Source organism: Nerophis ophidion, linkage group LG19, assembly GCF_033978795.1.
Source record: "Nerophis ophidion isolate RoL-2023_Sa linkage group LG19, RoL_Noph_v1.0, whole genome shotgun sequence".
Lineage (NCBI taxonomy): Eukaryota > Metazoa > Chordata > Actinopteri > Syngnathiformes > Syngnathidae > Nerophis > Nerophis ophidion.
In genome coordinates, this window is record NC_084629.1 from 46,233,914 (window position 1) to 46,254,947 (window position 21,034).

Here is a 21,034-nt window from a genome sequence, read left to right on the forward strand (position 1 = left end):
GAGTGGATCTAACGTAATAGTGAGAGTCCAGTCCATAGTGGATCTAAAATAATAGTGAGAGTCCAGTCCATAGTGGATCTAATATAATAGTGTGAGAATCCAGTCCATAGTGGATCTAACATAATAGTGTGAGAGTCCAGTCCATAGTGGATCTAACATAATAGTGAGAGTCCAGTCCATAGTGGATCTAACATAATAGTGAGAGTCCAGTCCATAGTGGATCTAACATAATAGTGAGAGTCCAGTCCATAGTGGATCCAACATAATAGTGAGAGTCCAGTCCATAGTGGATCTAACATAATAGTGAAAGTCCAGTCCATAGTGGATCTAACATAATAGTGAGAGTCCAGTCCATAGTGGATCTAACATAATGTTGTCAAAGTCCCATCCATAGTGGATCTAACATAATAGTGAGAGTCCAGTCCATAGTGGATCTAACATAATTGTGAGAGTCCAGTCCATAGTGGATCTAACATAATAGTGAAAGTCCATAGTGGATCTGACATAATAGTGAAAGTCCATAGTGGATCTGACATAGTGTGAAAGTCCAGTCCATAGTGGATCCAACATAGTGTTAGAGTCCAGTCCATATTGGATCTAACATAATAGTGAGAGTCCAGTCCATAGTGGATCTAACATAATAGTGAGAGTCCAGTCCATAGTGGATCCAACATAATAGTGAAAGTCCATAGTGGATCTGACATAATAGTGAGAGTCCAGTCCATAGTGGATCCAACATAATAGTGAGAGTCCAGTCCATAGTGGATCTAACATAATAGTGAGAGTCCAGTCCATAGTGGATATAACATAATAGTGAGAGTCTGGTCAATAGTTGCTCTAACATAATAGTGAGAGTCCAGTCCATAGTGGATCTAACATAATATTGTCAAAGTCCCATCCATAGTGGATCTAACATAATAGTGAGAGTCCAGTCCATAGTGGATCTAACATAATTGTGAGAGTCCAGTCCATAGTGGATCTAACATAATAGTGTGAGAGTCCAGTCCATAGTGGATATAACATAATAGTGTGAAAGTCCAGTCCATTGTGGATCTAACATAATAGTGAAAGTCCATAGTGGATCTGACATAGTGTGAAAGTCCAGTCCATAGTGGATCCAACATAGTGTTAGAGTCCAGTCCATATTGGATCTAACATAATAGTGAGAGTCCAGTCCATAGTGGATCTAACATAATAGTGAGAGTCCAGTCCATAGTGGATCTAACATAATAGTGAAAGTCCATAGTGGATCTGACATAATAGTGAGAGTCCAGTCCATAGTGGATCCAACATAGTGTGAGAGTCCAGTCCATATTGGATATAACATAATAGTGAGAGTCCAGTCCAGAGTGGATCTAACGTAATAGTGAGAGTCCAGTCCATAGTGGATCTAAAATAATAGTGAGAGTCCAGTCCATAGTGGATCTAACATAATAGTGTGAGAGTACAGTCTCAGTATAGTTTCAAGGTGAGAATTAAATGCTTCTACTGAGGTAACATCTCTAACTGTTACCGGGAGGGCATTCCATAGTCCTGGAGCCCCAATAGAAAACGCTCTATAGCCCGCAGACTTTTTTTGGGTTCTGGGAATCACTAACAAGCCGGAGTTCTTTGAATGCAGATTCCTTGCCGGGACATATGGTACAATACACCCGACAAGACCTTGAGTCCAAAGTCAGAATTCCATGCTTGAGACAAATGGCTGAGACTGGTCATCTAGACCCAAATGAGACCCACTTAGAACCACTTATGCCGCCAAGTACTTTTTCGTAACGCTGACTCACTTGACAGATGTGAAGCTGCTCTCCTCTGAGACTCGCGGCGTCCTAGTTTTATTTGGCCCGCACCGGACTTGTGCACATCTGCACTCCTGTCCTGGTGCATAGTTCCCAGCGCGTCTGGTGTTTGGCTCGTCGGTGTGAATGTGCTGGACTCCCCGTTCGAGCCCCGTTGTGTTACATAAACCACGTCCAGGTGTCTCTCGCAGAGTGCTGATGATGTAACACGTGTCGGCGGACTCACGCTTGGATGACTACAAGACGATTGAGGGACATTCTCATTTGGCACAGGACATGTTGTGATCATTATGCCTGTCGTCACTTGATGAGAGTTTAGACAGGAAGACGGGAAGATTGGCTGCCGGTAAATAACCAACTTGGAATCTAAAGTACATCAATTTGCAAGTTCTGTGACAGGGCTCTTACCTCAAAACGCCTGTATTTTAAAGTCCTACTGAAATGAGATGTTCTTATTTAAACGGGGATAGCAGGTCCATTCTATGTGTCATACTTCATCATTTCGCGATATTGCCATATTTTTGCTGAAAGGATTTAGTAGAGAACATCCACGATAAAGTTCGCAACGTTTGGTCGCTAATAAAAAAGCCTTGCCTGTACCGGAAGTAGCAGACGATGTGCGCGTGACGTCACGGGTTGTGGAGCTCCTCACATCTGAACATTGTTTACAATCATGGCCACCAGCAGCGAGAGCGATTCGGACCGAGAAAGCGACGATTTCCCCATTAATTTGAGCAAAAATGAAAGATTCGTGGATGAGGAAAGTAAGAGTGAAGGACTCAAAAACAAAAAGGACGAGGCCAGTGGGAGCGATTCAGATGTTATCAGACACATTTACTGGGATAATTCCTGAAAATCCCTTATAATAAATAAATAATAAATGGGTTGTACTTGTATAGCGCTTTTCTACCTTCAAGGTACTCAAAGCGCTTTGACACTACTTCCACATTTACCCATTTACACACACTGATGGAGGGAGCTGCCATGCAAGGCGCTAACCAGCACCCATCAGGAGCAAGGGTGAAGTGTCTTGCTCAGGACACAACGGACGTGACAAGGTTTGTACGAGGTGGGGATTGAACCAGGGACCCTCGGCTTGCGCACGGCCACTCTCTCACTGCTCCATTATCTGCTTATTGTGTTATTAGTGCAGGGGTCGGGAACCTTTTTGGCTCAGAGAGCCAAGAATCCGAATATTTTAAAATGTATTTACTTAAGAGCCATAAAAAAAAAAAAAAATCAACACTGAACACACCTAAACGCGTGCATTTTAAAGTAAGACCAACATTACTAGAGTATAATAGGTCTCTTATTTTTTGTAATAACATTGTTATTCTGAAGCTAACTGTGGAGGGGGCGTGGCCCGCAGGCCTGCAGCGAAGCAGGGTGTGCCAGGACCGGCCTTCGAAATCAGCGACAGGTGCGTAGACAACCCACCTGGGCCTTGTTATCTAATCACCTGTCGCTCTGTTAAAGACAGGGTTGATTTAGTAGAGAACATCGACGAAAAAGTTCCCAACGTTTGGTCGCTAATAAAAAAAGCTTTGCCTGTACCGGAAGTAGCAGACGATGTGCGGGTGACGTCACGGGTTGTGGAGCTCCTCACATCTGAACATTGTTTACAATCATGGCCACCAGCAGCGAGAACCGAGACCGAGAAAGCGGCGATTTCCCCATTAATTTGAGCGAAAATGAAAGATTCCTGGATGAGGAAAGTAAGAGTGAAGGACTCAAAAACAAAAAGGACGAGGCCAGTGGGAGCGATTCAGATGTTATCAGACACATTTACTGGGATAATTCCTGAAAATCCCTTATAATAAATAAATAATAAATGGGTTGTACTTGTATAGCGCTTTTCTACCTTCAAGGTACTCAAAGCGATTTGACACTACTTCCACATTTACCCATTTACACACACTGATGGAGGGAGCTGCCATGCAAGGCGCTAACCAGCACCCATCAGGAGCAAGGGTGAAGTGTCTTGCTCAGGACACAACGGACGTGACAAGGTTTGTACGAGGTGGGGATTGAACCAGGGACCCTCGGCTTGCGCACGGCCACTCTCTCACTGCTCCATTATCTGCTTATTGTGTTATTAGTGCAGGGGTCGGGAACCTTTTTGGCTCAGAGAGCCAAGAATCCGAATATTTTAAAATGTATTTACTTAAGAGCCATAAAAAAAAAAAAAATCAACACTGAACACACCTAAACGCGTGCATTTTAAAGTAAGACCAACATTACTAGAGTATAATAGGTCTCTTATTTTTTGTAATAACATTGTTATTCTGAAGCTAACTGTGGAGGGGGCGTGGCCCGCAGGCCTGCAGCGAAGCAGGGTGTGCCAGGACCGGCCTTCGAAATCAGCGACAGGTGCGTAGACAACCCACCTGGGCCTTGTTATCTAATCACCTGTCGCTCTGTTAAAGACAGGGTTGATTTAGTAGAGAACATCGACGAAAAAGTTCCCAACGTTTGGTCGCTAATAAAAAAAGCTTTGCCTGTACCGGAAGTAGCAGACGATGTGCGGGTGACGTCACGGGTTGTGGAGCTCCTCACATCTGAACATTGTTTACAATCATGGCCACCAGCAGCGAGAACCGAGACCGAGAAAGCGGCGATTTCCCCATTAATTTGAGCAAAAATGAAAGATTCGTGGATGAGGAAAGTAAGAGTGAAGGACTCAAAAACAAAAAGGACGAGGCCAGTGGGAGCGATTCAGATGGTATCAGACACATTTACTAGGATAATTCCGGAAAATCCCTTATAATAAATAAATAATAAATGGGTTGTACTTGTATAGCGCTTTTCTACCTTCAAGGTACTCAAAGCGCTTTGACACTACTTCCACATTTACCCATTTACACACACTGATGGAGGGAGCTGCCATGCAAGGCGCTAACCAGCACCCATCAGGAGCAAGGGTGAAGTGTCTTGCTCAGGACACAACGGACGTGACAAGGTTTGTACGAGGTGGGGATTGAACCAGGGACCCTCGGGTTGCGCACGGCCACTCTCCCACTGCTCCATTATCTGCTTATTGTGTTACTAGTGCAGGGGTCGGATACCCTTTTTGGCTGAGAGAGCCAAGAATCCAAATATTTAAAAATGTATTTCCGTAAGACCCATTAAAAAAAAAAAATTCAACACTGAACACACCTAAACGCGTGCATTTTTAAGTAAGACCAACATTACTAGAGTATAATAGGTCTCTTATTCTTTGTAATAACATTGATATTCTGAAGCTAACTGTGGAGGGGGTGTGGCCCGCAGGCCTGCAGCGAAGCGGGGTGTACCAGGACCGGCCTTCGAAATCAGCGACAGGTGCGTAGAAAACCCACCTGGGCCTTGTTATCTAATCACCTGTCGTTCTGTTATAAGCAGCAGCCAGGAGGAAAGACAGGGTTGATTTAGTAGAGAACATCGACGAAAAAGTTCACAACGTTTGGTGGCTAATAAAAAAGCTTTGCCTGTACCGGAAGTAGCAGACGATGTGCGCGTGACGTCACGGGTTGTGGAGCTCCTCACATCTGAACATTGTTTATAATCATGGCCACCAGCAGCGAGAGCGATTCGGACTGAGAAAGCGACGATTTCCCCATTAATTTGAGCAAAAATGAAAGATTTGTGGATGAGGAAAGTAAGAGTGAAGGACTCAACAAAAAGGACGAGGGCAGAGGGAGCGATTCAGATGTTATCAGACACATTTACTAGGATAATTCTGGAAAATCCCATATCTTCTTATTGTGTTACTAGTGCAGGGGTCGGGAACCTTTTTGGCTGAGAGAGCCAAGAATCCGAATATTTTAAAATGTATTTACTTTAGAGCCATAAAAAGAAAAAAATTCAGCACTGAACACACCTAAACGCGTGCATTTTTAAGTAAGACCAACATTACTAGAGTATAATAGGTCTCTTGTTCTTTGTAATAACATTGATATTCTGAAGCTAACTGTGGAGGGGGCGTGGCCTGCAGGCCTGCAGCGAAGCGGGGTGTTGCCAGGACCGGCCTTCGAAATCAGCGACAGGTGCGTAGACAACCCACCTGGGCCTTGTTATCTAATCACCTGTCGCTCTGTTATAAGCAGCAGCCAGGAGGAAAGACAGGGTTGATTTAGTAGAGAACATCGACGAAAAAGTTCACAACGTTTGGTCGCTAATAAAAAAGCCTTGCCTGTACCGGAAGTAGCAGACGATGTAAGCGTGACGTCACGGGTTGTGGAGCTCCTCACATCTGAACATTGTTTACAATCATGGCCACCAGCAGCTAGAGCGATTCGGACCAAGAAAGCGACGATTTCCCCATTAATTTGAGCAAAAATGAAAGATTCATGGATGAGGAAAGTAAGAGTGAAGGACTCAAAAACAAAAAGGACGAGGCCAGTGGGAGCGATTCAGATGTTATCAGACACATTTACTGGGATAATTCTGGAACATCCCTTATCTGCTTATTGTGTTACTAGTGCAGGGGTCGGGAACCTTTTTGGCTGAGAGAGCCAAGAATCCGAATATTTTAAAATTTATTTACTTAAGAGCCATAAAAAAAAAAAAATTCAACACTGAACACAACTAAACGCGTGCATTTTTAAGTAAGACCAACATTTCTAGGGTATAATACGTCTCTTATTCTTTGTAATAACATTGATATTCTGAAGCTAACTGTGGAGGGGGCGTGGTCTGCAGGCCTGCAGTGAAGTGGGGTGTGCCAGGACCGGCCTTCGAAATCAGCGACAGGTGCGTAGACAACCCACCTGGGCCTTGTTATCTAATCACTTGTCGCTCTGTTATAAGCAGCAGCCGGGAGGAGAGACAGGGTTGGAGCTGGAGCCAGAGTGCGAGCGAGAACAAAAGAGAAAAAGACAATTGCTGGAAAGCAACTGAGAGACTTATTGAAAAATACAAAAAATATCATAACCCTGAAACAGGCTTTTATGTTGGTGCTTGGTGGTCTGAAGAACCGCCAGGAGGGCAAGCCCTAAAAAAAAAATGATAATAAATAAAGTGCGGTAGAAAAAGGATGGATGGATTCAAATGCATGAGCATGTTTAATATTTTGAACGTTATTTTTAACGCTTTGATTACAAGTGGAATTAGTCATTACTTATCATGTTAGGCAGTGTTAGCTTAGCCACATCTGGCTCTAGAACCATAGGTTCCCTACCCCTGTATTAGTGTTTTAGTGAGATTATATGGTGGTACCTGTACAACCTGAAGGTCGGCCCCGCACCTTTCTTCAGCACCAGTTGATGGGTGGTGGCCATGCCCATCTCTACCCTTCGCAAGCGATCCTCTTCAAAACACGATTTTTCAAAATGATCGCTGCATAAAACACTGTACTTTGAATGTGTGGTCCAATCCAACCGTGTTCGCTTGACCGCTCTGTTCCATAGTAAAGCTCGACTGTCATCTTTCCGGAATGTAAACAATGAAACACCGGCTGTGTTTGTGTTGCTAAAGGCGGTTGAAATACACCGCTTCCCACCTACATCTTTCTTCTTTGACGTCTCTATTATCCATTGAACAAATTGCAAAAGATTCAGCAACACAGATGTCCATAATAATGTGGAATTATGCAATGAAAAAAGACGACTTATAGCTGTGAACGGAGCTGGAACAAATAGTCCTCTACAAGGCGTGACGTGTTTCAGCATGATACTTCTGCGGGAAATTTAAAATTGCAATTTAGTAAACTAAAGCGGCCGTATTGGCATGTGTTGCAATGTTAATATTTCATCATTGACATATAAACTATCAGACTGCATGGTGGGTAGTAGTGACTTTAAATCAATGTGTGCCATTGAAAGGAGTTGATATCCATTTATTTGGTGCATGGTCGCCCCAAACAGCACAATTTTAACTTAAAAATTGCCTTTGAAAAATAAACTTTTAGACAAGAGATATTATAAAAAAAAAGCTTTTACCCTGGGGAGTATTTCCTTGCAAATGTTTCTCAGAGTCAGAATAAGAATCGGAAATACTTTCCATCTGTGCATCCATCTTCTTCCACTTATCTGAGGGCAGAGTACGCATTTAACATTGTTTTTCATACAATATTTGTTATCTACAAATAGTCAAACAGTTTAAGAACAACCTTTCTCAAAGTGACATTGCAAGAAATTTAGGGATTTCAACATCTACGCTCCATAATATCATCAAAAGGTTCAGAGAATCTGGAGAAATCACTCCACGTAAGCGGCATGGCCGGAAACCAACATTGAATGACCGTGACCTTCCATCCCCTCAGACGGCACTGTATTCAAAAACCGACATCAATCTGTAAAGGATATCACCACATGGGCTCAGGAACCCTTCAGAAAAACCACTGTCACTAAATACAGTTGGTCGCTACATCTGTAAGTGCAAGTTAAAGCTCTACTATGCAAAGCGAAAGCCATTTATCAACAACATCCAGAAACGCCGCCGGCTTCTCTGGGCCCGAGATCATCTAAGATGGACTGATGCAAAGTGGAAAAGTGTTCTGTGGTCTGACAAGTCCACATTTCAAATATTTTTGGGAAATATTCCACATTGTGTCTTCCAAATTAAAGAGGAAGCGGACCATCCAGACTGTTATCGACGCAAAGTTGAAAAGCCAGCATGTGTGATGGTATGGGGGTGCATTAGTGCCCAAGGCATGGGTAACTTACACATCTGTGAAGGCCCCATTAATGCTGAAAGGTACATACAGGCTTTGGAACAACATATGCTGCCATCTAAGCGCCGTCTTTTTCATGGACGCCCCTGCTTATTTCAGCAAGACAATGCCAAGCCACATTCAGCACGTGTTACAACAGCTTGGCTTCGTAAAGAAAGACTGCGGGTACTTTCCTGGCCCGCCTGCAGTCCAGACCTGTCTCCCATGGAAAATGTGTGGTGCATTATGAAGCATAAAATAGGACAGCGGAGACCCCGGACTTTTGAACGACTGAAGCTCTACATAAAACAAGAATGGGAAAGAATTCCACTTTCAAAGCTTCAACAATTAGTTTCCTCAGTTCCCAAACGTGTATTGAGTGTTGTTAAAAGAAAAGGTGATGTAACACAGTGGTGAACATGCCCTTTCCCAACTACTTTGGCACATGTTGCTGCCATGATATTCTAAGTTAATTATTATTTGCAATACAATGTATGAGTTTGAACATCAAATATGTTGTCTTTGTAGCATATTCAACTGAATATGGGTTGACAATGATTTGCAAATCGTTTATATTTACATCTAACACAATTTCCCAACTCATATGGAAACGGGGTTTGTAAAATCTATTTTAAAGTGCTCTATATACTAACATTTCAATGGGGAACATCAAATTGAGATTATAGTATTTTTGGGTTACAAGCTTCTGTTTTGAAATCATTTATTTTACAGTCAGTATGTGATTTGGCTTAATTTTCTACATTTTTATTTACAACAAGTAATTGAATGCTACTGCTGAGCGCGACTGCCTACTTTCTAAGGAGTATGTAAACACATCCCAGGCAGCAAACAAGTAAAAGCAACAGCGAGGCCATCAAAGGAAGGTTAAATTGACACATCCTTTCAAGCAGCGAGCCACCGAAAAGTAAATGTAAAGAGAAAACAGATGTCAAGGGGTTAAATGTGTGCTGTCGTGTCTTTTTTCATTTCTTGAGAATTCTCCCTGGCTGCTCCCTTGACCCGATGCTGCTTTCAATTACACCGCTTAGGAAAACATCACATTTCGTTTAGGTTAATCATTTGTTGAATGTATGAAGATATTGACAAGTTGTGCACGGACGTGTGTGAGAAGAGGCGCAAAAAAAGGTGTCTTGAACCAGTTTTCCCTCAGAGGAAATGTATTTTTCTTGTACATATGAATATCAAAATATTCAAGCATAGATAAACTATACACTCTTACTAAACAAAAGATACATAAAGTGTTTATTTTTCTCTTTTATCCATTATAATAGTTTTGATATCTCTTTATTTTTTTCAGTGTTTCGGATAAAACAAACTGAAATTACTCATCTACGCGATTAAAAAAAAAAAGAAAAACTTCCAATTAGATATTGTCATTTGTAAACAAAAGCAATAGTAATTGACGGGACCGAGTATTTATAGCCATCTTTTGTATTGAAGGGGGAATTGCAAATTTCCTGTTGATTTTAGCTGTGGGTTGTTGCTGTATGAAATATAGGTCTAAGTGAGACCTACATAGAGGTTTTTGTTTCATGTGTCTTTGACATTCCTCCTGGGAGTTAGAGGCAATTTTTTCTGAGCAGGGTGCCGCCATCTTGAGACTATAATGCAGGGGTGTCAAACATTGACTTTTTTATTGTAAAGAATAATAAATAAAATTAATTTAATTCTTCATTTTAGCTTCCGTTTTTTTGACGAAGAATATTTGTGAAATATTTCTTCAAACTTATTAAGATTAAAATAAAAAAAAAAAGGTTCTGGCAAATCTAGAATATCTGTAGAATCAAACTTAAATCCTATTTCAAAGTCTATTGAATTTCTTTTACAATTTTTGTTCTGGAAAACCTAGAAGTAAAAATGATTTGTCTTTGTTAGAAATATAGCTTGGTCCAATTTGTTATATATTCTAACAAAGTGCAGATTGGATTTCAAGCTTTTTAAAACATGTCATTGAAAATATATATTTATTGTGAGAAATCATTAAGATGATCAGTGTTTCCACCAAGATAAATATCAATAATTATTAATAATAACATAGAGTTAAAGGTAAATTGAGCAAATTGGCTATTTCTGGCAATTTATTTAAGTGTGTATCAAACTGGTAGCCCTTCGCATTAATCAGTACCCAAGAAGTAGCTCTTGGTTTCAAAAAGGTTGGTGACCCCTGCTCTAATAATTTACATTACGTTTGGATGATACCACACATTTGGTTATCAATCCGATACCATGTTGTTACAGTACCATATGTTGGTTATATTCATAGTCCTCATGTGTCCAGGGACATATTTCCTGAGTTTATAAACATATTATACATTTAAAAAAAATGAAAAAAGATGTGATGCCAAAAAGTATCGACGTAATTATAGTAGTATCGACCAGATACGCTCCTGTACTCGGTATCATTACAGTGGATGTTAGGTGTAGATCCACCCATGGTGTTTGTTTACATTTCGACACCAGTGAGTTATGGTGTGTAGTGAAGTATGTCCGGTACTTTTCAGAGCTGATATAGTATTGAATATGATTCATTAGTACTAGTGTAATTCCTTGAATTGCCGCCGGGTATATAGTATGTGCCTGCCTAGAATTACTGCCGGGTCAAACTCGTTTCGAGAAATAATTAGCACATGCTTAGCATTACCGCCGGCTCAGGATTAACGCCGAGTCAAACTCGTTTTGCAAAATATTATTCTTATTAGCGCATGTCTAGAATTTCCTCTGAGTCAAACTCGTATCGCAAAATAATTAGCATATGCCTAGAATTTCCACCGGGTCAAACTCGTCACGTCACGAGTGACACTTCACCTGTCATCATTTTCAAAATGGAAGAGGCTGATTTCAATCATTTGAAATCGCATAAAGGGAAGAAGATTAAGAGCTATTCAGTAGGATTTAATTGAATATGCTAAAAAGAACAGTAAGCAGCTATGTTTTATTGATATACCGTAGCTGCGTGTGTCAAATATGAGTCATTAAATAACTCCCGCCGCCTGGTGGTAGAGGGCGCTAGTGATCCTTCTTGCGACTACTCGGCTGCAGAAGAAGTGACAACAAGCAGCAAGAGTTTATTTTTTCCTCTCGCTTGCACTTTTAACATGGAGGATTACATATCCAAAATAAAACAGTTTTCAAAACTGGACTTTCAATCGAAGCAGGAGGTAATAAAGGAAGATCTCCATCGAGACAGAGAGACTTTTAAAACTGAAGAAAGATAAGGAAGACTTCTATAAACAAGTTATCGATGCTTTTGATCAGAAGGAGCTGCGCATGGACTTCATTTATAAGTAAAGGTAAGACCATAATTACATATTATTTATTAAATGTGCTTTTCATGTGAATTATATTTATATAGCGCTTTTTCTCTAATGACTCAAAGTGCTTTACATAGTGAAACCCAATATCTAATGTTTACATTCAAACAAGTGTGGGTGGCACTGGGAGCAGGTGGGTAAAGTGTCTTGCCCAAGGACACAACGGCAGTGACTAGGATGGCGGAGGCGGGGATCGAACCTGCAACCCTCAAGTTGCTGGCCGCCCCAAAACTGGACTTTCAATCGAAGCAGGAGGTAATAAAAGGAAGATCTCCATCAAGACAGACTTTTAAAACTGAAGAAAGATAAGAAAGACTTCTATAAACAAGTTATTGATCAGAAGGAGCTGCGCATGGACTTCAGTTATAAGTAAAGGTAAGACCATAATAACGTTTTTTTTAATTAAATGTGCTTTTCATGATGGGATCCTTACATCGCACTCAAATTTATAAGCGCAGGCTTAAATTTACCGCATGCCTTTAGGAAGCGCCGGCGTGAGAAGAGGTTTTAAATTAATTAGCGCCCCGGTGGTAATAGAAGGAATTAGGGTATACTAACACCGGTATAGCGTACATCCCTAGTGTGTACTGAACCAAACATAGTCGTCTGTCAACTTCAGGGAGTGTTCTACTACTGTGGATTCATTTCTCCAGATAAAACAGGCCTGCTATTGCATAAAGAAACCATTTATTTTATAATCCTCACTCGATCCTTGAGGTTGTCAGATGAGAAAGAAGCCACTTAGATCCAAAAAAGTTGTCCGCCAACTCAGCACGAGGCTGCGTGCATGTGTGCAGACGGAGAAATTGTATCTTTATTGAGGTCAGGGGGTCACGGCCCAATGGCCTCTTCTGCAAAGGTTAAACTTACAGTCCTCTCTGCTTTGATGTTAAGGAGCTTGAGGTCACCTTGCCCCCTCCTGCGTTCCCCTGGGCCTGCAGCGCATGAGAAGAATGACAAATTTTCTCATCTTCTCTCTCGCTGCCCTCGTGGCCTCTCGGAGGGACGGTTTGGGCTTTTAAAGCCTGCCGGCCTTGCGTGCTTCGCATCCTGAATCCTGACTGCAACGCACACAGAAGTATTTGGCCACCTGCCTTGACTCAAATGTGACATCCCATTCCTAACCCATAGGGTTCAATATTATGCTGGTCCACCTTTTGCAGCTATTACAGCTTCAACTCATCTGGGAAGGCTGTCCACAAGGTTGCGGGGTGTGTTTATAGGAATTTTCCACCATTTTTCCAAAAGCACACACATTGATGTTGGTCAAGAAGGCCTGGCTGTCAATCTCCGTTCTAATTCATCCCAAAAGTGTTCTATCGGGTTCAGGGTAGGACTCTGTGCAGGCCAGTCAAGTCATGTTGGAAGAGGAAGGGGCCCACTCCGAACTGTTCCCATAAGGTTGGGCGCATGGAATTGTCCAAAATGTTTTGGTATCATGGAGCATTGTGCGTCAGTTGAGGTGGGCGGAGTTTGGTGGTAGCGGGGGTGTGTAACATAGCCCAGAAGAGTTAGGGATGCATGGGATTCTGGGTGTTTATAGGAATTTTCCATCATTTTTCCAAAAGCACACACATTGATGTTGGTCGAGAAGGCCTGGCTCTCAGTCTCCGTTCTAATTCATCCCAAAGGTGTTCTATCGGGTTCAGGGTAGGACTCTGTGCAGGCCAGTCAAGTTCATCCGCACCGGACTCTGTCATCCATGTCTTTATGGACCTTGCTTTGTGCACTGGTGCACAGTCCTGTTGGAAGAGGAAACTGTTCCCATAAGGTTGGGAGCATGGAATTATCCAAAATGTTTTGGTATCATGGAGCATTGTGTGTCGGTTGAGGTGGGCGGGGTTTGGTGGTAGCGGGGGTGTGTAACGTAGCCCAGTAGAGTTAGGGATGCATGGGATTCTGGGTGTTTATAGGAATTTTCCACCATTTTTCCAAAAGCACACACATTGATGTTGGTCGAGAAGGCCTGGCTCTCAGTCTCCGTTCTAATTCATCCCAAAGGTGTTCTATCGGCTTCAGGGAAGGACTCTGTGCAGGCCAGTCAAGTTCATCCGCACCGGACTCTGTTATCCATGTCTTTATGGACCTTGCTTTGTGCACAGTCATGTTGGAAGAGGAAACTGTTCCCTAAGGTTGGGAGCGTGGAATTGTCCAAAATGTGTTGGGATCATGGAGCATTGTGCGTCGGTTGAGGTGGGCGGGGTTTGGTGGTAGCGGGGGTGTGTAACGTAGCCCAGAAGAGATAGGGATGCATGGGATTCTGGGTGTTTATAGGAATTTTCCATCATTTTTCCAAAAGCACACACATTGATGTTGGTCGAGAAGGCCTGGCTCTCAGTCTCCGTTCTAATTCATCCCAAAGGTGTTCTATCGGGTTCAGGGTAGGACTCTGTGCAGGCCAGTCAAGTTCATCCGCACCGGACTCTGTCATCCATGTCTTTATGGACCTTGCTTTGTGCACTGGTGCACAGTCCTGTTGGAAGAGGAAACTGTTCCCATAAGGTTGGGAGCATGGAATTATCCAAAATGTTTTGGTATCATGGAGCATTGTGTGTCGGTTGAGGTGGGCGGGGTTTGGTGGTAGCGGGGGTGTGTAACGTAGCCCAGAAGAGTTAAGGATGCATGGGATTCTGGGTGTTTATAGGAATTTTCCACCATTCTTCCAAAAGCACACACATTGATGTTGGTCGAGAAGGCCTGGCTCTCAGTCTCCGTTCTAATTCATCCCAAAGGTGTTCTATCGTGTTCAGGGTAGGACTCTGTGCAGGCCAGTCAAGTTCATCCGCACCGGACTCTGTCATCCATGTCTTTATGGACCTTGCTTTGTGCACAGTCCTGTTGGAAGAGGAAACTGTTCCCATAAGGTTGGGAGCATGGAATTATCCAAAATGTTTTGGTATCATGGAGCATTGTGCGTCGGTTGAGGTGGGCGGGGTTTGGTGGTAGCGGGGGTGTGTAACGTAGCCCAGAAGAGATAGGGATGCATGGGATTCTGGGTGTTTATAGGAATTTTCCACCATTTTTCCAAAAGCACACACATTGATGTTGGTCGAGAAGGCCTGGCTCTCAGTCTCCGTTCTAATTCATCCCAAAGGTGTTCTATCGGCTTCAGGGAAGGACTCTGTGCAGGCCAGTCAAGTTCATCCGCACCGGACTCTGTCATCCATGTTTTTATGGACCTTAATTTGTGCACAGTCATATTGGAAGAGGAAGGGGCCCGCTCCGAACTGTTCCCACAAGGTTGGGAGCATGGAATTGTCCAAAATGTTTTGGTATCATGGAGCTTTGTGCGTCGGTTGAGGTGGGCGAGGTTTGGTGGTAGCGGGGGTGTGTAACGTAGCCCAGAAGAGTGAGGGATGCATGGGATTCTGGGTGTTTATAGGAATTTTCCACCATTTTTCCAAAAGCACACACATTGATGTTGGTCGAGAAGGCCTGGCTCTCAGTCTCCGTTCTAATTCATCCCAAAGGTGTTCTATCGGGTTCAGGGTAGGACTCTGTGCAGGCCTGTCAAGTTCATCCGCACCGGACTCTGTCATCCATGTGTTTATGGACCTTGCTTTGTGCACAGTCATATTGGAAGAGGAAACTGTTCCCATAAGGTTGGGAGCATGGAATTATCCAAAATGTTTTGGTATCATGGAGCATTGTGCGTCGGTTGAGGTGGGCGGGGTTTGGTGGTAGCGGGGGGGTGTAACGTAGCCCAGTAGAGTTAGGGATGCATGGGATTCTGGGTGTTTATAGGAATTTTCCACCATTTTTCCAAAAGCACACACATTGATGTTGGTCGAGAAGGCCTGGCTCTCAGTCTCCGTTCTAATCCATCCCAAAGGTGTTCTATCGGCTTCAGGGAAGGACTCTGTGCAGGCCAGTCAAGTTCATCCGCACCGGACTCTGTTATCCATGTCTTTATGGACCTTGCTTTGTGCACAGTCATGTTGGAAGAGGAAACTGTTCCCTAAGGTTGGGAGCGTGGAATTGTCCAAAATGTGTTGGGATCATGGAGCATTGTGCGTCGGTTGAGGTGGGCGGGGTTTGGTGGTAGCGGGGGTGTGTAACGTAGCCCAGAAGAGATAGGGATGCATGGGATTCTGGGTGTTTATAGGAATTTTCCACCATTTTTCCAAAAGCACACACATTGATTTTGGTCGAGAAGGCCTGGCTCTCAGTCTCCGTTCTAATTCATCCCAAAGGTGTTCTATCGGGTTCAGGGTAGGACTCTGTGCAGGCCAGTCAAGTTCATCCGCACCGGACTCTGTCATCCATGTTTTTATGGACCTTAATTTGTGCACAGTCTTATTGGAAGAGGAAGGGGCCCGCTCCGAACTGTTCCCACAAGGTTGGGGGCATGGAATTGTCCAAAATGTGTTGGTATCATGGAGCATTGTGCGTCGGTTGAGGTGGGCGGGGTTTGGTGGTAGCGGGGGTGTGTAACTTAGCCCAGAAGAGATAGGGATGCATGGGATTCTGGGTGTTTATAGGAATTTTCCACCATTTTTCCAAAAGCACACACATTGATGTTGGTCGAGAAGGCCTGGCTCTCAGTCTCCGTTCTAATTCATCCCAAAGGTGTTCTATCGTGTTCAGGGTAGGACTCTGTGCAGGCCAGTCAAGTTCATCCATACCGGACTCTGTCATCCATGTCTTTATGGACCTTGCTTTGTGCACAGTCATGTTGGAAGAGGAAACTGTTCCCATAAGGTTGGGAGCATGGAATTGTCCAAAATGTTTTGGTATCATGGAGCATTGTGCGTCGGTTGAGGTGGGCGGGGTTTGGTGGTAGCGGGGGTGTGTAACGTAGCCCAGAAGAGATAGGGATGCATGGGATTCTGGGTGTTTATAGGAATTTTCCACCATTTTTCCAAAAGCACACACATTGATTTTGGTCGAGAAGGCCTGGCTCTCAGTCTCCGTTCTAATTCATCCCAAAGGTGTTCTATCGGGTTCAGGGTAGGACTCTGTGCAGGCCAGTCAAGTTCATCCGCACCGGACTCTGTCATCCATGTTTTTATGGACCTTAATTTGTGCACAGTCTTATTGGAAGAGGAAGGGGCCCGCTCCGAACTGTTCCCACAAGGTTGGGAGCATGGAATTGTCCAAAATGTGTTGGTATCATGGAGCATTGTGCGTCGGTTGAGGTGGGCGGGGTTTGGTGGTAGCGGGGGTGTGTAACGTAGCCCAGAAGAGATAGGGATGCATGGGATTCTGGGTGTTTATAGGAATTTTCCACCATTTTTCCAAAAGCGAACACATTGATGTTGGTCGAGAAGGCCTGGCTCTCAGTCTCCGTTCTAATTCATCCCAAAGGTGTTCTATCGTGTTCAGGGTAGGACTCTGTGCAGGCCAGTCAAGTTCATCCATACCGGACTCTGTCATCCATGTCTTTATGGACCTTGCTTTGTGCACAGTCATGTTGGAAGAGGAAACTGTTCCCATAAGGTTGGGAGCATGGAATTGTCCAAAATGTTTTGGTATCATGGAGCTTTGTGCGTCGGTTGAGGTGGGCGGGGTTTGGTGGTAGCGGGGGTGTGTAACGTAGCCCAGAAGAGTTAGGGATGCATGGGATTCTGGGTGTTTATAGGAATTTTCCACCATTTTTCCAAAAGCACACACATTGATGTTGGTCGAGAAGGCCTGGCTCTCAGTCTCCGTTCTAATTCATCCCAAAGGTGTTCTATCGGGTTCAGGGTAGGACTCTGTGCAGGCCAGTCAAGTTCATCCATACCGGACTCTGTCATCCATGTCTTTATGGACCTTGCTTTGTGCACAGTCATGTTGGAAGAGGAAGGGGCCCGCTCCGAACTGTTCCCATAAGGTTGGGCGCATGGAATTGTCCAAAATGTTTTGGTATCATGGAGCTTTGTGCGTCGGTTAAGGTGGGCGGGGTTTGGTGGTAGCGGGGGTGTGTAACGTAGCCCAGAAGAGTTAGGGATGCATGGGATTCTGGGTGTTTATAGGAATTTTCCACCATTTTTCCAAAAGCACACACATTGATGTTGGTCGAGAAGGCCTGGACGGAGCTAGACCGTGTAGTATTTTATACGTAAGTAGTAAAACCTTAAAGTCACATCTTAAGTGCACAGGAAGCCAGTACAGGTGAGCCAGTATAGGTATATATGTATGTATATATGTATATAAAGGTATATACAGTATAGGTATATATGTATGTATATATGTATATAAAGGTATATACAGTATAGGTATATATGTATGTATATATGTATATAAAGGTATATACAGTATAGGTATATATGTATGTACATATGTATTTAAAGGTATATATGTATGTATATATGTATGTAAAGGTATATACAGTACAGGTATATATGTATGTATATATGTATATAAAGGTATATACAGTATAGGTATATATGTATGTATATATGTATATAAAGGTATATACAGTATAGGTATATATGTATGTATATATGTATATAAAGGTATATACAGTATAGGTATATATGTATGTATATATGTATATAAAGGTATATACAGTATAGGTATATATGTATGTATATATGTATATAAAGGTATATACAGTATAGGTATATATGTATGTATATATGTATATAAAGGTATATACAGTATAGGTATATATGTATGTATATATGTATATAAAGGTATATACAGTATAGGTATATATGTATGTATATATGTATATAAAGGTATATACAGTATAGGTATATATGTATGTATATATGTATATAAAGGTATATACAGTATAGGTATATATGTATGTATATATGTATATAAAGGTATATACAGTATAGGTATATATGTATGTATATATGTATATAAAGGTATATACAGTATAGGTATATATGTATGTATATATGTATATAAAGGTATATACAGTATAGGTATATATGTATGTATATATGTATATAAAGGTATATACAGTATAGGTATATATGTATGTATATATGTATATAAAGGTATATACAGTATAGGTATATATGTATGTACATATGTATATAAAAGGTATATACAGTATAGGTATATATGTATGTATATATGTATATAAAGGTATATACAGTACAGGTATATATGTATGTATATATGTATATAAAGGTATATACAGTATAGGTATATATGTATGTATATATGTATATAAAGGTATATACAGTATAGGTATATATGTATGTATATATGTATATAAAGGTATATACAGTATAGGTATATATGTATGTATATATGTATATAAAGGTATATACAGTATAGGTATATATGTATGTATATATGTATATAAAGGTATATACAGTACAGGCGTAATGTGATCAAACTTTCTTGTTCTTGTCAAAAGTCTAGCAGCCGCATTTTGTACCAACTGTAATCTTTTAATGCTAGACATGGGGAGACCCGAATATAATATGTTACAGTAATCGAGACGAGACGTAATCATGTTATTAAACATGATTTAATAAAGATACTGAGACAAAAACAAAACCAAAAGTGCACAAACAAAAAGCACGCACATGGGCGGATATAACAAACTAAGGGCTATGAACAAACAAATCGGAAGCAGGGAACAAAAACAGTAAGCTACAAAACATCTACCAAATATAGCTCACCGCTACGCTGCATTCACACGACCAGTAGGAATGACAAGTAGAAAATGACATTGACACCACAACAATCCAGCCCTGACTGGAGGAGAAAACAGGTCTTAAATAGTGTCTGGCTGATTGACACCAGGTGTGGCCAGGTGCCAATCAGCCACAGCTGAGGCTTACACAGCACTCAGGGAGACAAACAGGGAACAGAACCAAAATAAAAAAGACAAACGCAGAGGAAAAACTAAGACATAGACCAAAACTGTCAGGGACAAGTCTGACATAAACATTTTTAATTTATTTTGATTTATTTATATTATTACTACAGAAAGCCTAAAGAGCGACTGACATGCGTTAGTGTTCTTCCGCCACCCCAAACCCCCGAGTTCGCCACCCCACAGCTGTAAACACTAAACACAGCAAAAAGGGTTCCCACGAGGCCCAGAGTTGGCCCGCAACCCGGATTTTGTAAACCGCCTCCCTAGACTTGACAAACAGCCCCCCTGGTTAATGACATAACAACACTGTACAATCTCATTTATACTCTACACTGCAGCTCGTGTCGCTAGGGTCTGTCCTTTTTTCTCTTGTCATCAATCTTGCACACACGCACACACACACACACACACACACACACACACACACACACACACACACACACACACACACACACACACACACACACAATTTTGTGCCGGATTTCTTTGAGACGAGGGACTTTGGTCTCTGCTGGCCTTGACACACCTGCATCTGTTTTTATTTTACTTACATGGTTGTTTTTATGAAGGTATGCATCATTGTGGACACGTGTGCGGGGGTTTGTGTGTTATAAGTATGCTTTAGTTCCAGTTCTGACATTAGTGGTGTTCAAACTACCAACTTTGTAGCTCAACTATTCCGCGTGCATCTGTGCAAAGATGCGTGATTCACATTCAAAAAGTTGAAATCGGTATGTTTTTCACTTACCACATGTGATATATTCTGTATTTATCTGCTCTATATATAGTTTAGTGCATACCTGGGCAAGTTAAGTTATGTTGGGAAAAATGACATTGGTTATGTTGCGGGTCGTTTTGACCCGTACTGTGTAAATGCTCTCAAAACAGTCAAGAAAACAGGTTAAACCAATCCATCCATCCATTTTCTCCCGCTTATTCCCTTTCGGGGTCACGGGGGGTGCTGGCGCCTAACAAGCTACAAACGGGCGGAAGGCGGGGTACACCCTGGACAAGTCGCCACCTCATCGCAAGGCCAAAACCAATAACAATTTTATTTTAGGTTATATAAACATTTAGTAAAGTGACATACAATACATTTTTTATTCCAATTGTATTATGTTAAGGGTCAATTTGACCCATTTCAGTTTTTGTGTTGATCAAAGTACTGGTTATCCTTTCTTTTTCTTGCTGAAATCTGCTGACTTTTCCTCATCTAGGGTCATGAACTGGTGTGTAAAATCTGGACACTTTGTTGTGTAGTGGAATGTTTGTGCAGAGTTTGTATAAAAAGATGATGTTGCGAGTCATTTTGACCCAGGCGCTTTAATGTGGGTAAATAGCTGTTCAGATCCAAAAATAAACATGTCTCCTTGATGTACTTTTTACTTTGATGTACATTTCTTTGTATTTTGATTGTCTCTGAGACCCAGAGCCAGGTGTGTGAAGAGAGGTAACTTTCTCACACTTGTCCTTGTCTCCTCAGATGTCATCCTTCTGGAGCTCA